Source organism: Hesperophylax consimilis, chromosome 5, assembly GCF_061612785.1.
Source record: "Hesperophylax consimilis isolate HC1 chromosome 5, BYU_Hcon_1.0, whole genome shotgun sequence".
Lineage (NCBI taxonomy): Eukaryota > Metazoa > Arthropoda > Insecta > Trichoptera > Limnephilidae > Hesperophylax > Hesperophylax consimilis.
The window spans coordinates 21,582,104-21,596,882 of NC_142840.1; the positions used below are offsets into that span (position 1 = coordinate 21,582,104).

General features: G+C 32.8%; 1 protein-coding gene across 1 annotated transcript in view; it reads left to right on the forward strand.

The window, feature by feature from the left end:
• Positions 1–11,271: 11,271 nt before the first annotated feature.
• The window catches only part of LOC149423637 (neurotrimin-like), a 230,875-nt gene continuing 227,367 nt past the window's right edge, over positions 11,272–14,779 (forward strand). The window contains exons 1-2 of the mRNA XM_089631694.1: positions 11,272–11,577; positions 11,706–11,817. The gene's annotated coding sequence lies outside the window, so the exon portion shown is untranslated. The remainder of the gene's footprint in view (positions 11,578–11,705; positions 11,818–14,779) is intronic.

Consider the following 14,779-nt stretch of genomic DNA (forward strand, 5'->3'; position numbering starts at 1 on the left):
ACTAGTATTAACGATCTTTTCAAACACTTTCGAAAGGGAATTTAGCAAAGTAATAAGGAGATAATTACTGACGTCGAGTTTGGAGCCTGTTTTGAAAATATAGATAATAAGACCTTGTTTTAGAATAGTGGGGAAAAGGCCTTGGCGGATGCTGATATTAAGAAGATGAGTTAGTGGTTGAATTATACCGTAGGCAATTTTTTTTAGAACAGTATTGGGTATTTCATCTATGCCGGAAGATGAGGAATTTTTGAGAGACTTTATTACTATCGAAACTTAATTTTCTGTAACTGTTTTAAGAACGAGGCGTGTTGGGAATTCTTCCTTGGTTACGGGGTTGCTAGGACCAAGTGTATGATTATTTGTTTTGATTTTATTTGCTAGTTCTGAACCTATATTTGCAAAATAATGGTTGATATGATTGACAATTGTGTTAGGTTTCGATTTAAAGTCTACAGCGTTTTCATTGATTTTTGGAGAGTTTAAGACGTCGGTGGCTTTGTACGAGTTGGTAGCTTCCTTGAGGACTTTTCTTATTTTTTTAGGGTCATTGTTGCATTCGGAGATTTTTTTATTGTAATATAAATTTTTGGATTTCCTAATGACTTGTGGGCAAATATTTCTGTATCTTTTGTAGAAATTGTGGAGTGTGATATCGTATGGATTTGTGGCACATTTTTTGTGTATGGAGTTGCGTTTCCGAATTCAGTTGTTAATAGTATGGTTTATCCATGGTTTAAGAGGTTTGATCGCTCCAGGAGTGTTTATGGTGATGATTTTGGTGTTCTGGTTAAGATTTTCTTATAGGTAGGTAGAGAAGTAATTCCAGGCATCCTCTGTGTTTGTTATATTGTGCAGTATGTCCCAGGATTTAGAGTTAATCGTTTTTTTGAGGTTGTCATCATCAATTGTTTTCTTTGTTATTGCAGTTGGTGCTTGGTTTCGTTCGTATTTGGAACCCATTGTGAAAAAAGTGGGGTAGTGATCTGTAATTGATGACATATGAATTTCAGAGGTGTGACAGTTTGTCGATTTTACCATAATATGGTCGATGCAGGAGGATGAGTATTGCGTGCATCGTGTTGGTGAATTTATTGTTTTTACCATTCCATGAAACATTACAGTATTAAGGTAGTCTTGGCACTGGGGATGTTCGTTGTTTTTTAGAATGTTGATGTAATGTCTCCAAATAAAACTAGGTTCTTTATTTTGTTTAGCTCAGAAAGACAGTAATTTAAGTCTTGCAAAAATGGGGAGATATTTGGTTTAGAAAGGGAACGGTAGAGTGCAATGATACATGTGTTAACGTTGTGTGTTATTTGAAGACAGTTTGAATAAGTAATGGTAATTTCTTTGACGTTATACGAGTTATAAGTTTTGTTTAATGTGTATACCACAATGCCGTCATTTTGTCTGATTTGATTTGTGGTTTGGTGGTGGGTGTAATTGGGGATGTATTTGGGAGTATAAGAAGGTGTTAGCCAGCATTCTGTCAGTATAATTATGTCATATTTGATTTTCGTAATATCGAGTTGGATGAGAAATTGGTCAAAGTTTTTGTTTATTGATCTTATGTTTTGATGGTAGATTGATAGGTTAGATTTGTTAGTTATATTAGTCATTTAAGTTTGTTTCCCCATTTTTTTCAGGTCATTTCGTGTTTTATTTGGATGATTTTATCCCCAGTTGCTTTGCGGACATGCAGTTTATTTGATTTAAACCACACATATTGGTATTGGGTTTCTTCAGCCGTCTGCTTAGTTTTCCACAGAAGTTCCTTAAAGTACGGTGACAGCACCTCGCTGATGAAAATGGAAGAATTTGAGTCTATGGTTTTGGCCACATTTTTTTTGAGAGCATAGATTCTCTTGTATTTTGATTATAGAAGGTGATGTGACGTTTGTCCGAAATTAAATCCACTCTTGCTAAAAAAACATGAATCTTACCTCGCTCCTGCCATATTCAACATTTTCTTAAAAGAAATACAACATATAACTCAAACCAACAGAAAATATACAAATAAAAACTTTTATATATGGTTAATGAACAAAAACAGAAATTGCATTAACAAGTTACATGCAAACATAATTTTAAGTAAATGTAATTTTTATACCGAAAATGGTTTCTAATGTGTATCCTATATATTGAATACTCTTTTTCAATCTATATTTTTTCTTTTTCCATTATTGAATTTTTCTTTCCTTCTTGCATTGTATTTATTATGGGTACGTCATTTATGTGAAGCAATTGAGCGTGTTATTATTTCATTTCAATTTATTTTTTAGACACACACAGACAATTATACTGTTTCTAATTTTTTTAAATGCAATTGCAGGATAAATGATTTTTAAAATTAAAATAACAGGTACTAGCCTCTTGCATAAAAATAGTATAGGTATTAGGTTAGACAATTTAGAATCGTTAGAAATCAGGAAATCTATAAACAGTAACTTGTCAGACCATTTGTTAAATAAACAAATTAATTTATCTAATAAAAAAAACACATTCTATAGTCCTATATTTAACTTGTTTCCCACAATCCATTCCACTCCTTAATAATATGTTTATGTTTTCTTTTGTCTTTAAAATGTATTATTATATGTATAATTCATGTAAAAATGTTTTTTGTAATTTGTTATTATATATCTTTAATTCACTATGCCTATGTAATATTTGACTCCTCCCACTTTTATAATGTGTTATATTCTGTCTCCCTCTGCTTTCCTATAAATATGCATGACCTCTGTCTTAGTTTTAAGTTATATTTTACATTCTGATGAAGCTCGACTGAAGTGAAATCGGTAGATGTAATAATAAAAAATCGTGGTTAATAAACAAAGTGTTTTGTTTGATTTAATATATAATGTCTAACCACAAAGTGATTGCTTCCTACGAAATTTTTTTTTTTAATGTTTACCTTAGAATTGTGTTAACAAACATATAAGGTTATTGTAATTTTCAGCTTTACAAATCCTACAATTATAATTCCCCGTGAATTTTCAAGGGTCCGCTATAAAATATGTTGATATTATAAAAATGGTATCATCACTTGAATATTGATGTGTCAAAAATTAACATTAATTCAATAGCTTTCCTTTTACACATAGATTTTGTTTCACGACACCTTACAATAGTTCAAGTTTTTGCTGGTTCTACAATAGGCTCCAATTTCAGACCAAGATTACAAATCTTAAAAAAAGAAAATAAAAAAATCTTCCATCGTTCGTTTTAAGTCTTGAATTTTCCATTGTTCTCTCTACTTTACTAGCTAACGAATATGGGTTCATTGTAATGAAATTTTTTTTTGTAATATATTCTCACGCGTCTTGTATGAAATCTAAAAAGGCAGCAGATACTAGAAAATGACGTCATGTACGACCTCTCGCTGGGAACTAGTATAATCGACCTAAAGTATACGAACATAATAAATGGTATGTTAAGATCTATTCGAATAGAGAACTCGCAATATAATCATGATTTTAAAAAATCTGGTACAATTATACGATGGCAACGCTAATCACTTTATTTTATTGAAATATTAAATAAGATATTGTTTATTAAGACATCGGTAATGTGAAAGCAACTACGTCACAGGTTTTAAATTAAACCTTTGTTAATAATAAGGCCATGCCTTTTCTGTACGATATTGACTGCACCATTTTAACGAGGGGTGATGCTCTCGACTAGCAAGCTGGATGTCGCGGGTTCAAATCCCTGTGTGCTTGAGCAAAATTTATTTAATTAATTTGTGTTAATTCACATATTACTCCTTTAAAATAATATTTATTATATTTTCGGCATGTTATAGAGTGGAATATACTCTCAGTATCTCCCTGGTGTAAGACTACCATTCAGAATTGAAACTTTGCTTGGAATGGCCTTGGACGTGTTTGGCTACCAGATCTGAACACCTTTGTCTTCCCCATTTCATTCCCCTCCCCACTACCTTCAGCCTCACAACATTCCTCAATTGGAGATGCCATAGTCTCACTCGCTCTAGACGGCTTGTAGCAGTCGGGACTTTTATGCGATTTCCATATATATATATATATATATATATATATATATATATATATATATATGCGGTTTATATATAAATGAAATGGCCTATTCCAAAGGTATTTCTATTTGGGAGGCGGTTTTGGGTACGCTGCCCCGGGAACCATTTATTGAATAGCCAACACCTCTGCCATAGGTCACTCCAAGTGATTCGCTACGTTTGGCGTCTTATCAGAGGTGCCCGGCTTCATCAGGTGAGATATGTTCAGGATGCGCCTGGCCACCAGCTGCGTGCTTGCCAGATCGGGAGAGGCTGATTTGGGGGGTCCCTTTGACCTCTCCAACTGGTCTCTCTTGACCCATCACTTTGCGCTACAGCGAGGGGGATAGATTCATACGTCTGTCACTTTTGGACACACTAATCCCTAGATTCCTACCCTCCCTTCATAGTTTTTTCCTTGCCAGAACTTCCTCTCCTTAAAGAAACCCTCCACACTGAATTCCCAAAGATGAAATAGTTGCTGAGGAATTTTTTATTCTTCGGGACATACGTCTTCACTCATATATACATACATCTTCCTGTCGCGTGGGGTAATGTAAAAAAAGTAATTTTAAGGCCCCGCAGTAAGTGTTCAAAGATTGTTTGAAAGGGAGATATGTAAATACGAATGTTAGGGGGAGCGCGCTTATATTAAAAAATATCATCTTCAAACATAACCTTTTTATTGGAACTTAAAAACTTATAGATTTAACGAGAAACTTGTTATAAATCGGTAGAAATTATGTATGCGGGGGCTTTAGACGACTCGAAAAAAACGTGGGCTTGCCTGAGGATCACATTTTAATTAATTCCGACGACTTGGTAACTATAATATTTTATTTCAGACTGCTACCAGCGAATATAAATTATTTATATTTAAGGTTAATAAAAACAATACTTTACTCACTGTGGTGATTAGTGACTTCACTTTGTAATGGACTGTTATTATGGATTATATAAGATTCTTCTTTTAGAGATTCAGTGGATTGTCTCGTGTATTATAATGATGGGTACACTTGGAATAATACTGCTGGAGGATAGGTACTCTATTTACACGTTTATTGATGTACTACTTGTACATGTTACTTAAAATTAAGCAAATGGTATAAAACGCTACAAGACACTACAGAAGACTCATTTAAACCAGTCGGCCTATTTCATACATTATTCATTACACTTACCATCAAAATATTGTACGTAAAACATTTTTCAATTATAAAATTAGCAGATAACACTACATATTAGCTCCATAGATGATTGCGACCAATTACAAGAAGACCTTGGTAAAATTGAGGAATATTGCAAAAACAATCAACTATATCTAAACATAGATAAATGTAATGTTATTACTTTTACACGAAAAAAACATTCAATTTATTATACTTACAAACTTAACCATGTACTCCTACAACGAGTAGAAACAATAAGAGATCTTGGAATAATACTAGATTCTAAAATGTTATTTAGGGTTCATATTGATAATATTCTAAAAAAAGCTTATAAGCAATTGGGTTTCGTTATTCGCATTACAAAGCCTTTTACGGGAGCACACACGCTAATTCTGTTATATATGTCATATGTACGGTCACAACTAAAATTTGCCTCAGTAATTTGGAATCCTCAATATCAAACATATATTGATCGCATTGAAAATATTCAGAACAAATTTATGAAACACCCATCGTATCGTTTCAGTGACCATCGATTTGTCCCTGTCACTTTATATAAACGCAGAAAAATCTCTGATGCATTATTCTTACACAAAATCGTGAACTGCCTTGTTGATTCATCATATCTGTTAGAAAGGATTGCATTTCGTTGCCCTAAGCAAAACACCAGATCGAACGATTTATTTAGAATACCACATTGTAAATCCAAATACGCGCAAAACTCTGTAATAGTACGTATCTGTGAAACTCACAATTCCTCTAGAGATGTAGACATTTTCAACCATAACTTGATATCATATAAAATTCAGCTTAATAAATTAAAATACTTTTATTTTATTCGATTTTAATGTTTTGAAAATTACATTTTATCTGCCGTAGTGAATAGTATAGCTATGCGAAAAGTTGTATTTTTTCTATTTGTTTTTAATTTTATGTATTTCTTAATTATGTTTATTCTTTTGCCATTTAATATGTTGTGTACGTAAAAATACGAAATCAACATTTAACTCAATGGAACTTAATTGGTCTAGAACATATGAATGTTTATTGTTATAATTTTTTACTGTACGACTGTTTGCTTCCTAAATAAAAAGAAATAAATAAAAAAATAAAGAAATATATATATATATGTATTATTTTCTATACAGGTATTTAATTCAAAACATCGAAGGTTTTAGTAATACGTTTATCAGAATGAATTATGATAAACCCCACGGAAAGATCGATTTTCTAGACCTGCAAGGGCAAATTCGACCGCAGGTCCTTCCAATATGCCGCACCGAATATGTTAGTAAGCTACTTCTTCAGGTACGTCGCGCGCCGTTAAGATTCCCAATTTATTTTACAGTATTTGCTAGGGTAAATTCGACCGTAGGTCCGTTCAATACACCAGGGTCTCCATCGCATATGTTTGTAGACGCCTTCTTCACTTACGTCGCCGAGATCATTTTTCAAAATTCAAAATTCTAAAAAATATTTATTTCACAAAAAGAGTACAAAGGGCAAAGCTTATAGGTTACATCTTAATTCTTCCCGCTAACCCATCAAATACACATTATATTACATAACCCAACAATTACATGTTAACAAATGCATGTAAATAAAAATTAAAAAAAACAGAGGTATTTAATTTATGTAAGGTATTCATTTAAGGTGTAGTGACATTTGTTTAAAAGAAATGTTTTTAGTGTTAATTTAAATTTAAGTATGTCGGTTATTTGTTTGATGCTACGTGGAAGGTTGTTATATACTTTAATGGCCATGTAGTGTGGTCCTTTTTAAAAAATAGTTTTGTTTGCTTTTGGGAATAATAAGTTTTCTGTGAACCTTGTAGCGTGTTTGTGTGTTGAGTTTTTTTGTGGGAACTTTTCTGGAGATGATCGTACTAACAGGAATAACTCCATTATATATATATATATATATATATATATATATGTCCGTCACTGTCAGAAGTTTAAGATTTTTAAAAATTGGTCTATATGAATCCCGGTGATCAGAGTTTGTAATTTTTCGTAGGCACCTCTTTTGGATGATAAAAACATCTTAGGCGTTTACTAAGTTACCCCAATTAACTATTCCGTATTTTATTATTGATTATACGTATCCATAGCATTCGGTGATTACTGACTCGATGTTTAAGATATTTTTAAGGGTCCCTAGAACAAAAGAAAAGCTACTGATTTTTGCAACAACTTTAGATACATGTTCTTTCCATTTTATATTTGCATCTAGTTGTATTCCCAGCAGTGAACAAGTTTTTGAAGGTTCGATATGATTGTTATTAAAGTTAACATTTATGTTTATAGGTGTAGCTTGTACTGGACAAAATTTTAGAAGTTCAGTTTTGTTTGTCAGATTTTGTGATAACAGCTAATTTGCTATCGATTGACAAGTCTCGTTAACATGTTTATCAAACTTAGGATATTGTGTCGTCTTAAGCTGTCTCACGTTACGCTAATCAAAAATCGCTCGGGATTTCATGTTTGCAGCGTACAGTAATTAAACTTATCTCTTTAATTTTAATTATAAATTATTCATACTGGAAACACCGTGAATTAATTAAATCATTAAGATCAGTGTTGATGAATCCCAGCAGACATATTATTTATGTTCGAATTAGGAGTTAATCCGGAAATAGCTGTACCGTAAAACAAGTGAAGCGGAACACCGACCGGAAGAAGGGGAAAGTTTGGACGTTTATTGAATTATTATTTTGATCAAGCTTTATTATTTCCTTGTGGTCAAATTGCCATTTGGTGCTATAATTGTTATTGTTCGCGTTGACAGACATATCTAATATAAAATAATGTAATTATGCCTGGTGATATTTATAAAGCGTGTAGCTTGAGCGATATAGACGCTCTCATAGTAAGCTAGTTCTTGTTTCACCTATTGGTTACTACGCCAAGTGGTTTAACGAGTATTAATGAGTATTATTTTCAGCTTAATTGAAGTACTAGAAATTGGAATATTGTTAGGTTTTTCCTAACCTTGGAATTTTTGTCTTCCGTCTTTAAAGATAAATGTAGACAAGAAAAAACTTACATTCAAATTATTCAACAAATAATTAATTTAGTGTTTGATATGATAGTGAAAAATTGTTTGGATTTGAGTGCTTTGCTTCAAATATGCTCATGATACTAGCAGAACATAGCTTTAAGATAAAGTTGGTCACTGCAGACCAAACTGTGAAAGCAAACCAGATACTGTAACAGATATTTCCCTTAAGTTCTAAAAATTTAGGTCGATTTAAAAAGGGGTTTTTTCAACTTTTCAATGCGTTGACAGTATTTGCCATGTTAGTTGCTGTCGCTATTCAACACCCAACGTAATCAAATTGCAGCCGTTTCAAAATTAAAATAAAATCCCTTTGGTTATCAGGCCAGAAAGGGCGGCGGAGTATTCCCTCTAATGATGGCGACTGAGCTCAAAGATTTTTTCTTCTGTCTTTCTACCATTTGCAAAGAAACAGCCTGAACAGGAGCGCATAATAACGAAGCTGGTATACTGAACAAAAGGCGCTCTTTTGAAAGGAGACTCCTTGAAAACTTCGCCTTTGACACTGCTAAAATATAGACACTACAACTAAAAGCATCCTTGAAAAACATTAAAAAAAAATTTAATCAAACAAATTGTTGAGTTTTTTTACTCAGAGTCTATTTTGGTGGTATTTTTTGTAGGTTGAAGGTATGGTAAGGCGCAGAGCAGGGCGATATGGTTTTTAACGCCTTTTTGTGTCCTTCGCTATCCGGAGATTTCTCTGAAACTTTGTACGAGCCAGGTAGCTACTACGTCTACGGCGAGTGCCTCGAATGAAGGGCGATATTTTAATAAGACATTTCTTTAAATTTCGTCATTGATATAAACCGAGAGGCTGTTATTCCGCAAGACGGAGTTTTGCTAACTCATTTATCTGGCGAAAAATCCTTACAGTTATTCTTTTGTATACACAAAAAGAATAACTGTAAGGATTATAATTGGGTGTTTTGTTTCTGTGGAAACTGAATAATTGAAAAAAATCTTTAATTATTATTTAAATTACTCGCTTGAAAAATCAAACGAATTGAACGTATTAACGCTTTCATAATAACTAAATATAAAAGTTTATTAAGAGGAATCGAACTATTTAATTAATGTGTTCAATTAAATAAACTAATTTAATGTTTATAAGTTTAAAAATGAATTACAATTTCTTGGAATAATAAACAATCTTTTTATTTGTACAAATCAAACCCTGGAGAATGTCAAGAAATTATTTTCATTTATTGTTATATTAATTATAAATAAGTGAGTTTTAATAAATAGAACATATATTACATACTTTAAATATTAATTACCTTTTTGTGGCATTGAGGTATTTGATTTAATATTGAGCATTGACCAAATATTTTGTATTCAGATATCTGAACATAATATACAATACTTAATAAGAGGTTTACATTCAACATATTTTTATTATTTTTAAGGTCATTTTGTGGGCTTAGCAATATTACAATCAATATTCAATTCGGGGTTTGAAATAGTAAGATTTATAACAATAGTATGTTTTGTGCTTCTGTGCTTCTGTGGTCTTCGTCGCTTGTTCAAATCTTTGTGTGCACAGGTAAATTTTGTTTTATTAATTTATGTTCTCTCATAACACTTATTCATTTAAAACAATATATAGCATTTTAGCGATGCTTAATAGTTGAAAATACTCTCGGTATCGCCCTGGTGAAAACTCACCTCTCAGAATTTAAATGATGCATGATTATTATTTGTTAGCCGTGTTTCGTGACCATACATAGTCAGATGCTTATCCTCGTTCCTCCCTCACCTCTTTACTACATTCAGCTTCACAACAATTCCAAATTGGGGATGCTATAGTCTTACTGGCTCCAGACGGTTAGGAGCAGTTGTGGTTCTGGTGCGAAATTCACAATAAGCAAAAAAATTTATTGAAATAATAATTTTAGTCATTTTCCTCTCAAACAGAACTGATGTCATTTTTATTTAAAGTATAACAGTGAATGAAGTCCAAACTTGGAAAATGAATCGTTGCTTGAGGTTTTAGCTATTTGTTGAATAAACGACCATTTGACGACCTCCGTATTGGAAAAGTTATTTTGGCCCTGAACATAAAGTAGTCAAATGAAATCCTAGATACTTCTGAACCATCTTATGATTGATTTCCCGCTCCCGTTTTGCCCACTATTTCAAAACTAATTTACAATTGGGGGGAGAATAGATAGATCCAGTGGCTTCGAGCAAAATTGAAATATTTTTTTAATAAAATTATTTTCAAATTATTTTTTTCTCACGACGTTCTCTAACGTATTTGAACATTCTCTACTCAAAATATTATCATATCAACGTTTTTTATTTATTTTTATTTTGGGTAAATATACATAGTACTCGAGTACAGCCGGGTAGTTATCACCTACCACATACATAGTACTCGAGTACAGCTAGGTAATTACTACCCACTATACACATAGTACTCGAGTGTAGCCGGGTAGTTACTTCCTACTATATACATAGTACCCGATTACATCCGGGTAGTTACTACCCACTATATACAAATAAGATTTCCAATGTCAAAAATTATGAAAATCAATACCGAACTTCGAAAATACTCTATTTTAACTGTGTTGGAAATTATCAGGGTTTGCAATCAATCAACACCATACACATTTTCGTGGGAAAACTCATTATTAGTTATATGCCAATATTCACCCCAAATCCCATGGATTCACTCGATATTATTGTTATTAATTAACGTCGTGGCCGCAAATTAAAATCAAGCACTCATTAGTGAAAACATGATGTGTTCCAATATGTACATCTACACCCGCACATATCCTGTATTTAAACATTCCCAGCAGTTAACGATATAACTTAATCCCAGATTCGTTAGAGCCTCTTTCGATCGTTCTGAACGGATATATTCAGGCTTTCAGCTGGCGGGGAGAGGGGGGAAGGGAGAGGGGATGCCCAAAGCTGGTGGGGAGAGCTTTCGTGGCTCCACGGGAAGGGTCGCGAGGGGGAGGGGTATGGAACTCGGCAGTCTCTTTCAAACCTCTAACGAGCGAGCACGTAACCCCAATCTCCATACATTTTGCATGGAAAAAATGTAGCTCAAATTTAAGAAAAAGTTGTGTAAAATATAATCGGACAAGCCAGCATTGTGAATCTTTCTAATTAATTGAAAACGCGGTTAGCTTAACGAAGTTATTTCTATCGTTCCCTGGATTTTTCATTGATTGACTTATTACTCTCGACTAAACGATTAACCATTCATAATATTATAGTGCGATTTGATGTGCTTAATTTTTGTGGAGTGAAAACATAATACATATTTTATTAAATATTTATTCAAATCAACTAGGCGTAACAATTATTTGGCGTTTTACTTTGTAGTATTGATGTGAACATTTATTCGTAAAATAGCAATTCTAATTTAACAGTAATCCTTATCTCGGAGTGAATAATAAATTTTAATAATTTCCAATAAAAAGTAGGTCTACGGTTGGTGTTCTAGAAAATATTTAAATTTCGTATTATTAGCATAGGTTGTGACTTTAAATATCTTGTGCGTGCGAACGAGCTGTTGGATTATTTCAAACCGAGGTAAATATTTTTTATATTTCTATTTATCGAATTAATGGATAGTTTGTTGCTTAAATGTTTTATTTTGGATACTAAAAACTTAAAGCGTTCAATTATTTTATGCGAATTTACCTACGATTTATCGGCTGTTATTTTAAAATAATACAAACAGGGAATTTCGCTTGAATGCATTTGTGATTAAAACGTATTAAACCCAATTTTTTTATAAAACGAATATCCGTTAGCATTGAACATGGTGAATTTTATTTAATTAATTTTTCTTCTTTTTAGTTGGTACATATTAAATTGTGATATAAAAACGTTGAAATAAGTATAATATTACTAAAAAATCAATTAAATTATCTTCTTGCAAACAGCTTGCTCGAGAAAATTAAGACAATTATCATAGATTCTAATTAAAATGCTCCAAAATTTTGTGAATAAAAGTTTTTTTTATTTTTAAAATAAATAAAAAATGGTAAGTATAGTATTTGAAAAAAAGATTTACGAAAAGCTTTGTGTACGTATTATTGATACGAAATTCCTTTAGTAATATAAAACAACTATTTTTGAAGAACTTCCATTGCTTGACATAAAATATTACATTTTCTTTCGTGTGTGACTTTTTCACCCGCAATGGCGTTTCCGTACCATTTCTGTCAATCATTATTTCCTACGTAGATAACTACTCTTTAAAAAACATGTTTCTGGTTCCAAGGCATCAACCCGAACCCTTATAAACCTTTTAACGACGTGTGACAAAAATAACTTGTCATCTTTTTCTACCGAAGAACTTATACTACGAGTACCTACGTCTAAAATGATTTGTGCGATCTTTCACTACGCGTAAAGTAATATTAAATCATAAAATGTAGATTTTTTTAAATCTGAGTACCACACAAAAGTCCCAACCGTCTGGAACAGGTGAGATTACGGCATCCCCAGTAATTGGGATATTGCGTAGTTATATATTACACGAAAAGACGCCTCTACGTCTTCAACGAAAATCAAAAACGGCTATTCAACGATATCCAAAGAAGATATTAAATGATCAAGTGAATAAAATAATTAGTATCAGATAAATAATATGTACTGGAAATGGTCCAAATTGAAGAAATGAAAACTGAACTACTTTGGTGAATTCGGATGAAGAACAGCGGTTTCAATACGAAAAGTATTCTTCTTATCAGCTCACTTCATGTATTTGTGAAGATCGCCTTCCTCTGCATCAAGGACATGTTCCTAATAACGGCGTTAAAACACATCAGCTCTAAAACCCTCGAGAAAATGCCGCCGCCGCTCTCTTAGCTCTAGTTTATTACGCCTACGGCTGCAAAAGCTTGGGTCTTTGAACACTCCTCCGTTCTGCAGGTTCATTACAGAGAAATGACTTTTGCTGTCCATTTTCTACCGTTTTCCATTCAGCAGAGCCATTCCTCATTTATAGTACATATTATAATTGACGCTGCTTATACAATAGGTATAACTTTTGCACCTACTCCGCCAGACTTCATTTTCTTGGATTACTCTAAAAGGATTCGTCGTAAGATTTTCCACTCATAAATCTTTGATGGGCGGACATAACAGTATAACTGCATTTTTTACCATTTAACGATTTATATGATAAAATGTGCCTTGTGTATGACGGCATCAATGGTATTAACAGTATAGTTACACCAGTACTCAAACCATATTATATTTTAAGTACTGGTGTAACTATACTGTTAATACCATTGATGCCGGCATACACAAGACACATTTTCTCATATAAATCGTAAAATGGTCAAAAATGCAGTTATACTGTTATGTCCGCCCATCAAAGAAATATCCCGAACCCCCTCGCTGTTCATCATGAGGGTTATTTTACTATTTAGTACTTATATAAACTTTGTAAGAATTAAGACTAGTAACACCAACAAATGAAAGAAAAGGTTTTTTATGTGAGTGCCGCACAAAAATTCTAACTGCTCCCAATCATTTGGAGCCAGTGAGACTATGTCATCCCGAATTGGGGTATGTTATGAGGCTCAAGCTAGTGGAAATGGGATAGAGATGGGAAAGAAGAAGGTGGGTAAGTATTTAACTATTCGGATCTGGTCACCAAACACGGCTTAAATATTTCAAGTAATGATTTGATACTGAATGGTGTTCTTCCACTAGTGAATATGCCGCAAATATACAATTGTAAATTGATATATTGTAAAATAGTACAAATTAACCTCATTAAATTATATTCGGCGATTTCGAATTCTTATTCGGGGATAGTAATCACTCAACTACGGAGGAAGTCAATTACCGCTGCGACGGAAATCGAACTTATCGCTTACCGAAATAAAGTCAAATGCATAAACCAGTTCGCTATGGAGCGAGGTACCTTCGCGTCTTTATTTTCAGGATTCATTTGCGAAGTCTTTGACATATATTATTGAACGGTGTTAATTGCAGAAAATCCTGTCTTCAAAACATAGTTCGCCTCAACACAGGATCTTCTAGTGAGGAGGAATTATAAAATATTATTTTTTCATATATTTATTTTACGTATATTCTTGAATTGTCTAAATTATATAACAGTAATAAACAAAAAATTCAAAAAATAAATATTTTCTGTCTTTTCCACGTCTTTCATATTCTCTGTATTTTTCATTCCATAATCCTGTGTTACAATACGTAGGGCGGTAAGAATTTACATGAAAGGTAATTAGCTTAAGGATTTTCCTCCCAGGGGTAGGTAGATGTTACGAGCAACATTAAATTCTCTCTCCTTGCTGCAATGATCTTTAGAACACACATTATAAAACTTCATAAAAATATTGTCTGAAATATTTGACTCCTGATAACATAAGAACATATTTTTCATGTTAAATTTTCACTAGCTTCCATTATTAGAGCAAATGAACGGGTGTCACGAGAATATATGTTTTAGAAGTTCATGTCAAGAGTCAGAATAACAGAAGAGTATGTATGAAATGAAAGAGTGTGTGTC